The sequence below is a fragment of the Toxorhynchites rutilus genome, chromosome 2, assembly GCF_029784135.1.
Source record: "Toxorhynchites rutilus septentrionalis strain SRP chromosome 2, ASM2978413v1, whole genome shotgun sequence".
Taxonomy (NCBI): domain Eukaryota; kingdom Metazoa; phylum Arthropoda; class Insecta; order Diptera; family Culicidae; genus Toxorhynchites; species Toxorhynchites rutilus.
Window position 1 is genome coordinate 25,130,644 of NC_073745.1, and position 13,324 is coordinate 25,143,967.

Here is a 13,324-nt window from a genome sequence, read left to right on the forward strand (position 1 = left end):
GACAAAATGGTGTCCGTTTGAAAAACAAAATGCGGTTTACAACGTTTTTTTCTTATGTTTCCAGATTTTTTAATAATAATGAAATTTCAAAAATATCATTTTTAGAAGTTCATGCGATAGAGAGATGCCTGCAGATTGTATCCATATAAATTCGACATGAATCGGATCAGTTGTACTTGGGACATCGTGTATGCCAGTTTGAAAAAACTAGTTTCGATAAAAACGCGTTTGAATTTCATTGTTATGGCCGTACCAGATTAGATACCGCATCACTAAAATGGCTCTAACTAGCCGGGATCCTGATCTTCTGCTTCATCTATACCTGTTCCTCAGGAACGCCGATGTCAACGTTTAATGATGTTTCCTTCGTTGTGTCCCCGTTTTATATCCCTCCTATCCGATCGATAAACTTTTACTTAGTCGCGGCAATACATACACACACTCTTTACAGATGCACGGGCCAAAGGTTGTGCAGTCCACTGATCATTCAACAAGAGCCAAAGGTTGTACCGCTCATGACAACTCTACACGAACTGATGATTGCGCCGGCTAGTGACCATTCTATCCTGGATTCCTCGAGTCGAGAAAGACGCACCACGCTAGATATGGGGTACAGACTAGGGGGGCGTTGCTGATTAATGGTCAGCTGCATCCCAATAGGAAGTATCCCGTGTCGGGCACAGGTACAGAGCATTGGAGACAGCAACATCCGAATTACGAAAACACTTGTAATACTAACCTCGAGCCAACCGCGAGTAATCGGTTACATATTACTAAAATAGATAGTAAGAAAAATTGTCAAAGTATTGAACTCCCGGCCCCGTGAGGCTAACGCCATATGAGCCTTGATAAAAATATATATTTTGGAAAAAAAAACCTGAGAAGGTAACCGGGAGAAAATTTAAGTCAAGCCGCGAATTCTCAAATATGTGAAATAAGTTTGAAATAAAATCACATGAATTTCGTTTCATAGTTGAAAGAAATTGGAGAAAACTGAATTTTAATATGGCCATAATGTGTCTCTGAAATCAGCTTCTAATGAAAATTGACTGAAAATATACCATTTCAAATTGCACTTCTCTGCACACATATTCTTTTTCACTAATATTCTTTCTTCAAATCTCTAACACAATTAAAAACCGACACCTGGTTTATGTTCCACTAACATGTAGAATGAGTCCTTATTTTTTATAGATGCCTCGTATTTTTGTTTGGAAAACAATACGGCAAAGTTGGATTGATATTCAGCTGAAAACAACCAGAACCAACGCTGAGTAAGGCATATCAACAAAAAAGGCTCATCGGCCACATCTCCGGTGGATAAAGGGTGTGTCACATCAAATTGCATCACGGAAAAAACGCTGTAGAAATTCGCCCAGTAGACCGATCCTTTTGAAAATTTTAGACAGTAAAATAAAAACTATTAAACAACTTTTGGCAATTCTTTTTATTCATACTTCGAGCCCAAGCCCGTATGCTCGCAGCTTCCTCTTTACCCCGTCCATAAGGTTCTGTACAACGTCAGGTTGTAGTTTTTTTTGGACAGAAATCCATTTTCTCTTGAAGTCCGCCTCCGATTTGACAACTTTTGGGTTCTTCCGGAGGGCCTGCTTCATAATCGCCCAATATTTCTCTATTGGGCGAAGCTCCGGCGCGTTGGGAGGGTTGTTTTCCTTTGGCACGAAGGTGACCCCGTTGGCTTCGTACCACTCCAACACGTCCTTTGAATAGTGGCACGAAGCGAGATCCGGCCAGAAGATGGTCGGGCCCTCGTGCTGCTTCAATAGTGGTAGTAAGTGCTTCTGTAGGCACTCCTTAAGGTAAACCTGCCCGTTTACCGTGCCGGTCATCACGAAGGGGGCGCTCCGCTTGCCCCAAAAGCAGATCGCTTGCCACACCATGTACTTTTTGGCAAACTTGGATAGTTTCTGCTTGAGAATCTCCTCCGGAACGCTGAATTTGTCCTCTGCGGAGAAGAACAACAGGCCCGGCAGCTGACGAAAGTCCGCTTTGACGTAGGTTTCGTCGTCCATTACCAGGCAATGTGGCTTCGTCAGCATTTCGGTGTACAGCTTCCGGGCTCGCGTCTTCCCCACCATGTTTTGCCTTTCGTCGCGGTTAGGAGCCTTCTGAACCTTGTATGTACGCAGGCCCTCCCGCTGCTCGGTTCGCTGGACGAATCAACTTGACAAATTCAGCTTATTGGCGACATCCCGGACCGAACTTCTCGGATCACGTCTAAACTGCTTAACTACGCGCTTGTAATATTTTTCACTGACGGAGCATCCATTTTTGCCGTTCTTCACCTTCCGGTCAATGGTTAGGTTCTCGAAGTATCGTTTTAGTACTCTGCTGACCGTGGATTGGACGATTCCCAGCATCTTACCGATGTCCCGATGTGACAACTCCGGATTCTCGAAATGAGTGCACAGGATTAATTCACGACGGTGTTTTTCGTTCGACGACATTTTTCCAAATTTACGAAAAATTGACAGTGAAGCATGGCCAACGTGATCTATACACTCTTATCTGATTATAAGCGAAAGCTGAAGAAATAATGCCTAAAAATTAAATTTCTACAGCGTTTTTTCCGTGATGCAATTTGATGTGACACACCCTTTACTCACCCATGTTTTGATCCAAACTATTTACTACGGATCAAGAGTAGGAGTGTTCATCACTTACTCGATCTATATAACCGTTTCTTTGAGATCCTTATTACCAGTATCTGTCGTCTGGGCTATGAGTTGGCAAAAAAACAACGTGAAATTCCCATTCAATAACAAACAGATCATTGCTGGCTGAGATTTCTAGATCGGAAATCCGAACCATTCGTACCGCAAACCTGGGACTACATCAGCAGCAAGTGCTATGGGGTTCAATAAGCCACCAGAGAACAGCTTTTGTTTGCAATCGAAATACATGAATTTGTTTGGTTTTTTATCGTACTCAAAATAGATCAGCAGATTTAGTAGAATGATTCATGTGAGTTGAGGAGATGTTCTAGAACGATTCGAAGTCGAAGAAACATAAGAAGTATTGAAAATGAAGTATGTGGAAATTCTTAGGGTATCGGTTTTACCAAAATTTCTTTTACGTTTAAAGGTACATAGCGTATTCATGGTTGTCTTAGGTGTCATAATAATACGATACGTTTACAAAACAATAAAGGGTGTGTCACATCAAATTGCATCACGGAAAAAACGCTGTAGAAATTTAATTTTTAGGAATTATATCTTCAGCTCTCGCTTATAATCAGATAAGAGTGTATAGATCACGTTGGCCATGCTTCACTGTCAATTTTTCGTAAATTTGGAAAAATGTCGTCGAATGAAAAAGAGCGTCGTGAATTAATCTTGTGCACTCATTTCCAGAATCCGGAGTTGTCACATCGGGACATCGGTAAGATGCTGGGAATCGTCCAATCCACGGTCAGCAGAGTACTAAAACGATACTTCGAGAACCTAACCATCGACCGGAAGGTGAAGAACGGCAAAAATGGATGCTCCGTCAGTGAAAAAGATCACAAGCGCGTAGTTAAGCAGTTTAGACGTGATCCGAGAAGTTCGATCCGGAATGTCGCCAATAAGCTGAATTTGTCAAGTTCATTCGTCCAGCGGATCAAGCAGCGGAAGGGCCTGCGTACATACAAGGTTCAGAAGGCTCCTAACCGCGACGAAAGGCAAAACATGGTGGGGAAGACGCGAGCCCGGAAGCTGTACACCGAAATGCTGACGAAGCCGCATTGCCTGGTAATGGACGACGAAACCTACGTCAAAGCGGACTTTCGTCAGCTGCCGGGCCTGTTGTTCTTCTCCGCAGAGGACAAATTCAGCGTTCCGGAGGAGATTCTCAAGCAGAAACTATCCAAGTTTGCCAAAAAGTACATGGTGTGGCAAGCGATCTGCTCTTGCGGAAAGCGGAGCGCCCCCTTCGTGATGACCGGCACGGTAAACGGGCAGGTTTACCTTAAGGAGTGCCTACAGAAGCGCTTACTACCACTATTGAAGCAGCACGAGGGCCCGACCATCTTCTGGCCGGATCTCGCTTCGTGCCACTATTCAAAGGACGTGTTGGAGTGGTACGAAGCCAACGGGGTCACCTTCGTGCCAAAGGAAATGAACCTGCCCAACGCGCCGGAGCTTCGCCCAAGCGAGAAATATTGGGCGATTATGAAGCAGGCCCTCCGGAAGAACCCAAAAGTTGTCAAATCGGAGGCGGACTTCAAGAGAAAATGGATTTCTGTTCAAAAATAAACTACAACCTGACGTTGTACAGAACCTTATGGACGGGGTAAAGAGGAAGGTGTGGGCATACGGGCTTGGGCTCGAAGTATGAATAAAAAGAAAATGCCAAAAGTTGTTTAATAGTTTTTATTTTACTGTCTAAAATTTTCAAAAGGATCGGTCTACTGGGCGAATTTCTACAGCGTTTTTTCCGTGATGCAATTTGATGTGACACACCCTTTATAATTATATATAACACAATCAACAGGTGAAGCTCTAAACCTGCCGAAATTCATTCCCTTAAACTCTTCCATTGACTGCAATTGTTAAATTCACCTAATCGGGACTAACCTTTACCCGATTGAACACCGAACAAAGCAATATACCCCCAGATGGCGCATCCGCTAATTATGTATCTCCGGCGACCTTAAACTTTTCGCAACGGTCAACTGGAACCGGCTAACCTGCTGTACTGCTGTAAGCCGAATTCCTCTTCACACCTGAATGCCCAAGTCCTCGAACAGCCGTTTAAATGCATGCTCACCGAGCTCTGCTGCTGGTGGTAGCGGTAGTTCGTCACATTTTCGTCCTCTCCTCCACTCTATCAAATTGTGGCTCCGTTTTTTTTATTGAGGTAGCTTATGTCGGATTGCTTTTTTTTCGGTGAAGGTCACATGACGCTATGCTTTGTATCACACAAACGGGAATTAAAATCGAATAGGTACCTGGCTCCGAGCAAGCAAAACAGAAATAAAACATCTTCCGTATATGTCTCTCACAACTGGTTTTATTGAGCTGAGATATTGTGTGATTTGATATGAGGTCTATTTGAGGACAGCAAAAACCCCAAATATTCCTAGCACCAATTTGCGATGATGATTATACTGATTCGTAGTTGCGTTCATGAGGTTCACGTCCAGCAATCGGCTTGTAGACGCAACCATGGTCCCGAACGTTTGACGGAAACAAAAGTTACGTCCAAGTACGTGCAAATTGTTGGGACAGTGAACACGCGCACACGCTGAAGTGCATTCGAAGTGCGTGCCTTTCGGCGACTGCAGGAAATCGAGAGCATTGCAGAGCAAATTATGAGATATTGCTTACAGCATCCACATTGTGGTGGGCACCGTTTGCAGGTTGATAGAAATTGTTTCACTCCACTGCGTATGAGCTGAGGCAATATCGCAGCAGCGCGGGTGGAATGCGGACGTTGGATGATGTTTATTCAACAGCGGATCATTATTTCCAGCGTGTTACGCTATAGGCGATTTGTAATATTGATAACTTGTGCATTACAAGAGTAAAGCGAGATTTATAATGTAACAAGCGATCAAAAATGTATAACATTCGAAATATTTTGAAGTTCATTATTCTCCTTCAACAGTTTTTTTTCAGCCTGACAGCCGAGCTCAAATGGTTCAGAAGTGTGATTAGTTATTAGCAGAGCACAACCATCATGATTACATTTTCGCTTTCACATAGTTGTGTTTGGATTCTATTTTAAATTATCGTCATCAATCATTGCTAGATGATTAATAATGAGAGGAAAAACACCTATCGTACATCATTTTCAATTTGCTTTGACAATCGAATTTGATCCTTTTTCACACCCACCCAGCAGAGATATAGTTGAAGCAGTTCCACTCAATGATTATTCAATCGATCCCGCCTTAATTGGCGGCGAACATTTAGTTGCTCATAAATGTTGTTATCTTCGAAACCGAAGATTGCTGCATTGTTACGGATGCTGGTTAAGCTGCAATTATAACCTTGCTGCTGAATAGTCATCAGCGCGCGATAGCGTTTTCCCCCATCCGGTGTCTGTCCTCGCAGCACACCTTTCCGTTATCAATGGAGCGAAAACTCGAAGTGATGGAGATACCACCCCCTCCATATCGCAAGCATCATCACGCAACAGATGCTAATGAAGCGATTGTTTGTGAAGTGTTTGTAGTTGCGCTATGAAATGCGTTAGCCCCTTCGATACCTTTATTCATTTGTTGAAATTGGAATAAGTAGGAATGTGGAAATTTTAATATAAACATTGACATGATATTTTTTGTAACACGGAAAAGGCAGCAAAATCATAATGAATAATCAAGTGTAGAAAAAACAGAATTATAGATTTTGTCCAACTTCAATTAGATTACTCGGAATACCTTCCATAGTGACGATTGTAGTAATAATTTGAGTCAATGTTCTAATACATTATTCAGCATTTCGAACAGCAATTATATAACACCGATTCAATATAGTTTAGTATTTCTAGACTTCTATTATTTTTATTTGCTGTTAAGTTGCTATGAGATTATTTTGAATTTCCCTTTTTTTTTAATCAAGCAAAAGCAAGCATTCCTAATTTTAAAATTTCGACAATCAGTTACCTTACCGTTTCGGTTCATCGCTGGAATGATTTGGTTGAGCATAATAATTACCAAATTTTTCCATTTCTTGATATTTTGTCATGTCTGTGAAAACGAAGATTTAGGATCATCTGCATTAGCATTTTGCTTTCCCTTAGCGTAACCTATTCGAACTGGCATCCCTTAAAGTATTTTTTCAATTCAGTTCGAGTCGGGGATCGAGCTGACCAGTCTAGCAGATCTATTTTTTGGTACTTGATCCACATTTTGGTCTCCTTTCTTGTAGATGCTTGTGCTTGTCCTTGCTTTCCAATTGAAAAAAAATCTACTCATACGATGCATGATCCGTCACGAAAGTTCCTCCTCACCTTAAGGAAATATTGCGTAAGAAACTAAAAACAAAAGCAAAACGTGCAAAAAGTTTATCTACCCAATTATAATCAAATAAGCTTAGTACCGTCATCTAGAGGCAAATTGATCAAACGTATTACTGAAAACAAATTTTAATTTTTGGAAGGAATTATGCAATCAAAGTTAAAAAATTTTCAATACGACACGTTCAATAATCATCTGAAGGTTCTTTTCGTCAATGGTTCCAAACGAATCGGTTAATGGATTGCTTAAAAAATTATATTTTGTTGAATAGCATTTTCGTTTCCATTTTTGAATGTGATAAGGAATCACATTTTCAACAAAAAAAATATTGATAGAGGTTGAACACATTAATTCACACCCTGCCAATACATTATGAATTGAAACAGTAATGAAATAGCTGCAATTACTATTGAAGAAAGTGTGAAAAATCAATTTTACAAAAAGCATTGCAAAAGATTTTTTCTAGCCAGACAACCTAAATTTCATTCGAGGCAACTTTGCATCTGAAAACCCTCAACAGTAACAGTACCATTATATGGTTCAGCTTCAAGAATAACCAGACTGTTTGTTTACTCTTCAAGCCTGCGTTCAGAAAATCAAAAATTTAGTTTCGTTTAAAATGACTCAGACTTGCAAAAAGCTGTTTGGTGCAACAATTATCTCAACAATCATTTGGAACAGTTGAAGCTGCGATGCAGCAGGTCAATTCAAGCCTAAATGATCTTATTGACATATTCAGGATAAGTTTCGGATCAAGCGAGCGAAAAAAGGGACCCTTTCTATAACAACCATGAAAAGATATTCACTGACGAATCGAATGATCCATACGGCAGTGTTGGCTTCAGAATTGTTGACAGTGTGAGGGATCGAGCAGGTCATCTCCTAACTGAGTGCTACATCTTCTCGGTAAAGATGCAAAGATTATCATGGTTCCTACGAAGATCCAAATAAAGGAAAATTATTCTATTCACCGATTCAGCACGTTATGGTGATCGAAATAAGAATCTGTCGCGACCCTGAATTAGACGCCAACTTAGCCGAATAAGTGAACCATCGCGAGTTTCATCTCTGAACCCTTCACTGACCTCTACTAACCGTTAATAGCTTTGAGATAAAAATATGAAAAAAATAAAATTGCATGCCCTCGCCTGTGGTATAGTGGTAAGCGTGACTGCGAATTTTAATATCATTTTTCACGTAGGACTAAGCCTTTTTCCTGTTTTTTTTTTCATTCCTAACGTAATTCACTGCTATTTCACAATTCGACACGCAGGCAAATCCTGACCAATACTGACTTTCATAAAGACCCCGGACAGGAATATTATGCTGCCATGTCCAAATTTGACGTTCCGCTGCATACTCGTGAAAACAAAATGTCGAAAGGGCCTGGCCGGGTAAGGGAGTAAAAAGTGCCCCCAAACCAAATCACCAGCTGTATGGCAATATTGTATAGAATACTAAATAAGAAATTTAGATGGTTTATTTGGTTTAACATAGAATCTATAGTGAAAAACGTACTTTTTCGTTTATTTTACGCTATCCTCAGAAGCTTCGAGATGAAAGTTTGAAAAAAATACTAAATGTGCATCTTACTACGGTGTATCAAAACAAATTATAAAAAAAAAATTCATCAAAAATTTTAGTACTAAAAAAAATATTTAAATTTTGAAATTTTTTTTTTGGGATTTACAGATTCAGTACTACTCTAATTCGTATTTAAATGTGCTCTTACGGCTTTTCTAGATTGATAAATATCTTCAAGCTGTTTTTTTTTTCAAATATCTAATAATAAAAATAAAATAATAAAAAAAACAGTACAAAAAAATGTTATAGATTTTCTGGCATTTCGAAATTTTGAAGAAAAAAAATAAAACTTTGGGACCACAAATCCGATTTGTTTTTTTTTTATTTTAATCTTTCACCCACGAATACAACAAAATAATCGATTTAAAAAAAAATAAAAATAATAATGCAGAAGAAAATTATTTTTGTGTCACACAATGCTCTTAAAAATTCAGGAAAAATTACGCCACATGTAGAAAAAAGACACATACGAACGCATTTAAATGAAAATTTGAGCAGGAGTGGGTCTCAAAGTTATATTTTTTTTTCAAAATCTCGAAATGCCAGAAAATCTATAACATTTTTTTGTACTGTGTATTTTTTAAAATTTTATTTTTATTATTAGATATTTGAAAAAAAACAGTTTGAAGATATTTATCAATCTAGAAAAGCCGTAAGAGCACATTTAAATATGAATTGGAGTAGTACTGTATCTATAAACCCCAAAAAAATTTTCAGAATTTAAATATTTTTTTTGTTCTAAAATTTTTGATGAAATTTTTTTTGATAATTTTTCTTGATACACCGTGGTAAGATGTACATTCAGTATTTTTTTCAAATTTTTATCTCGGATCTATTGAGGATGGCGTGAAATAAACGAAAAAGTACGTTTTTCACTATAGATCCTACGTCAAACCACATAGGGGTTCAAATAAACCACCAAAATTTCTTATTTAATATCCTTTACAATATTTGCCATACAGCTAGCGATTTGGTTTGGGGGCACTTTTTACTCCCTTACCCGGCCAGGCCCTTTGTGAGAAGTTTGCGATTTGCGGATGTGATGAGAAGTAAGTACTTTTCACATCTCTTCTAGGACCAAAAAGGGTGTCTGCAAAATCGCCTCTTAGCATTTTCAAAGATGCAGAAAGGTTCACACTTTGTTCTGACCAGATATATCGCCCTGTCACTACACTCGAAATGTGTGGTACCGGTACGATGCTTCTTCTCCTTTGTTTGTATGGCTTTTAACTTTGCAGTTCATTCGCCTCTACTAGAATGGTACGACGGTATTAATGTGAATCTTGTGCCAAAAGACATTAACCCACCATATTTGCTGGAATTTCACCCTATTGGAAAATTCTGGGCTATCATGAAGGCAGCACACCCAACAAGCCAGTCTGCGACCACAATTCAAAAATTACTGGAAAAATTATTATTTTTCGTTTAGACAAATGGGTTGAAACGAACAATTTGCTTTCAGATACGCAGTTTGGTTTCAGAAGAGGTAAAGGAACGAGAGATTGTCTAGCGTTGCTCTCGTTTGAAATTCAAATAGCATTTGCTCGTACAGAACAAATGGCTTCGATTTTCCCTGATATCAAAGGGGCCTTCGATTCTGTTTCTATTGATATATTATCAGATAAACTTCATAATTGTGGACTATCGCCTTCTTTCAATAATTATTTGTTTAATTTGCTGTCAGAAAAACACATGAGTTTTGCTCATGAAAATTTGTCAGTCTCCCGACTAAGCTATATGGGCCTTCCACAAGGTTCATGTTTGAGCCCTCTATTATATAACTTTTATGTTAATGACATCGATAATTGCCTTTCGAGACAAATTCCGAAATTCCCGCTTCATTAATTCGGCAAAACAGTAACCAGTAATATCTTGGTGTCTATTTCGATTCTAGATGTACCTGGGGGAGACATATTGCGTATCTGAAACAGAAATATGTACAGAGAATCAACTTGCTCAAGACAATAAATGGAACATGGTGGGGTGCCCATCCAGGGGGCCTCGTAGGTTTATACAAAACAACGATATCATCGGTCCTCGGGAACGGTAGTTTTTGCTTCTGAATGGCAGCTAAGACTCATGTTTTTGAGATGGAGCGAAGACAATATCGTTGCTTGCGTATTGCTTTAGGTTGCATGCAATCGACTCATACGATGAGTCTTGAGGTTGTGGCTGGAGTACTTCCTCTGCCTCTACGCTTTATAGAATTATCATACAGATATCTCATTCGTTGTAAGATTATGAATCCATTTGTAATTGATGATTTGGAAGAACTTCTTCAATTGAATACAGAGTCAAGGTTCACCACCTTTTATTTGAGTTCCGTACACGAGGATTGCAACTTTCGCTAAGCGTCGTAAACCAATACTGTCTATTGTACTTCTGTGATTCCGCTGTAAATTTCAATCCAACCACGCATCAAAAAATACGCGACATTCTAGAACATACACGTTTTGTGTTTATCCCACGGATTTTTTCTTAGAAATTTGGCGAAGTAAGTTCTGATACGATGTTTTTTACTGATGGATCATGCATTAATGGCTCCACTGAAATATTTAACGAAAACTTCAGTGCCTATTATAGGTTGAGAAATCCTTGCTCAATGTACGTTGCGGAAATGGCTGCAATCTATCACGCTTTGAAGAGAAATTGAATCCTTGTCGGTTGATCACTATTTTATCTATTCAGATAGCCTCAGCTCAATAGAAGCTATCCGTTCGATAAAACCTCTAAGAGCCTCATGTGGGAATAAGACAGCTCCTGGGTAGACTAGTGGAAAAATCTTATAGGATTACATTAACCTGGGTCCCACTCCATTGCTCCATCACAGGTAACGAGAAAGCGGACTCGTTAGCTGAGCTCAGGGCCTTGGTAGGCACCATTTTTGAGTGACAAATAACCTACCATGATTTTTTTTGTGCTCCTCATAGTTATGTACTCTCCGATTGGCAACACATTTGGAGTGAAGATAGTATGGGTCGCTGGTTACATACAATTATTCCCAAGGTATCGACAAACGCACGGTTCAAGAGATTGAATGTAGGTCGGGACTTCATTCGCGTGAGTTCCCGCCTCATGTCTAATCATTACTTGTTAGATGCACATCTGTGTCGCATTGGGATCGTTGATAGTAATATTTGCGTTTGTGGTGATGATTATCATGACATCGAGCATGTGGTCTGGTCCTGTATAAACTTTCATTCTGCCAGGGCTCATCTTTCGGATTCACTCAGGGTACTAGGACGGCAATCTGACTTACCGGTTAGGGACATCTAAGCTAGTCGCGACCTCAATCTTATGCATTCTCTTCACCAATTTCTCAAAAGAAATTATATCTCTGTTTGATTCCTTCCCTCCTCATCAAACCAAACTCCAAAAATAAAGGCAGCACTTCGTAACGCCAAAAAAACCATTGAAAACGAGTTTTAGTTGAGGGAAGTTTGGATGGATCCTATTAAAAATTGTATGTAATTGGTTCTTCTTCTTCTTGAATGGCGTTAACGTTCCCTGTGGAACTTCTGCCGTCTCAACGTATGCATTAACTAGCGTCATTTATGAATACTTAGTTGAGATTTCTTAAGCCAAATAACACGCCTTGAATGTATTCCGAGGGGCAAGCTCTTGAATACGCGTGACCACAGTTGCAAGTCGAAGGAAATTTCATTGACGAAAAATCCCCCGGCCAGAACGGGAATCGAACTCGAACACCCGGCATGATAGGTGTGACACTAACCACTCGTCTACGGGAGCATTTTGAGACTCTAAAGAATATAAAAATTGACCTATCAATTGCTCAATAACCGATAATTATTTTCTTTTATAGAAATATATATCATTGAATATTTATTAGTATTATCTGTTTCCCCTATAATTTGAATTTTGTTTTATCGTTCAGTATTTATTCTCGAATAATTCGTTAATAAAGTAAATGTCAATAGACCGCAGCCTGTCGCCCGCAATGACCAACAGTTTGCCCCTCCCCCCGCCCAAGGAAATACTGTTTTTTCTGGGCTTTCAAGTTTTTTTGTGACCGTCATTTTGAGAATCAAGATCAAATTTCTTTGATGTTCGAATTGAAATGTTTATTCAATTTTTAAAGAAAAGACAACAGTTATATTGAACAAGTAAATAAATTGGAGAAAGGCATTCGATTTTTCAAAGATCGATTGTTTGGTACCGATTTTTTCCGTGAATCGATCTTTAAGCCATTTAGAAAATTGATCTTTTTCTAAAGATCGCCCAATCCAAGCCGCGAGGAAGGAAAAATGTAATTCAATTTATTATAGACCAACAGATTTTATCTTCAGCTAGACGAGTCTACATTACCCAGCAATGAAAAAAAATAGTTATGTATGTGTTGTTAGGGTATGTTCGACATAATAAAGATGAACCAAGAAAGCTATTCCATGGAAGACTGATTTGGTTTGATTGATTTGGATTTGGTTGGTCGTCACAGTGGTTTTACAGTTCACTCAAAGTTACAACTGCGAGAGGTACTGGTCATTCACTGTGTGATTCACAGACAGCATTTAGTAGCAAAAAATCTGAGCCCTAGATCGCATCAGTCTTCACTATATGTTATAATTCCTATCAAAAAGCTTCGAAGCAATTCTTCGAACACTCGATTATTTGCCCAACTATATGAGGAAAACGACGAAATCTTTACTCGGTCACTTCTACACACTGGAGTTCGCTGACCATCAAGAGGCTCTTAGTATGATTTTCATCTTTTTTTGAAATTTGTGTTTCAGTTGCAGGGTGACGATTTCAACTCGA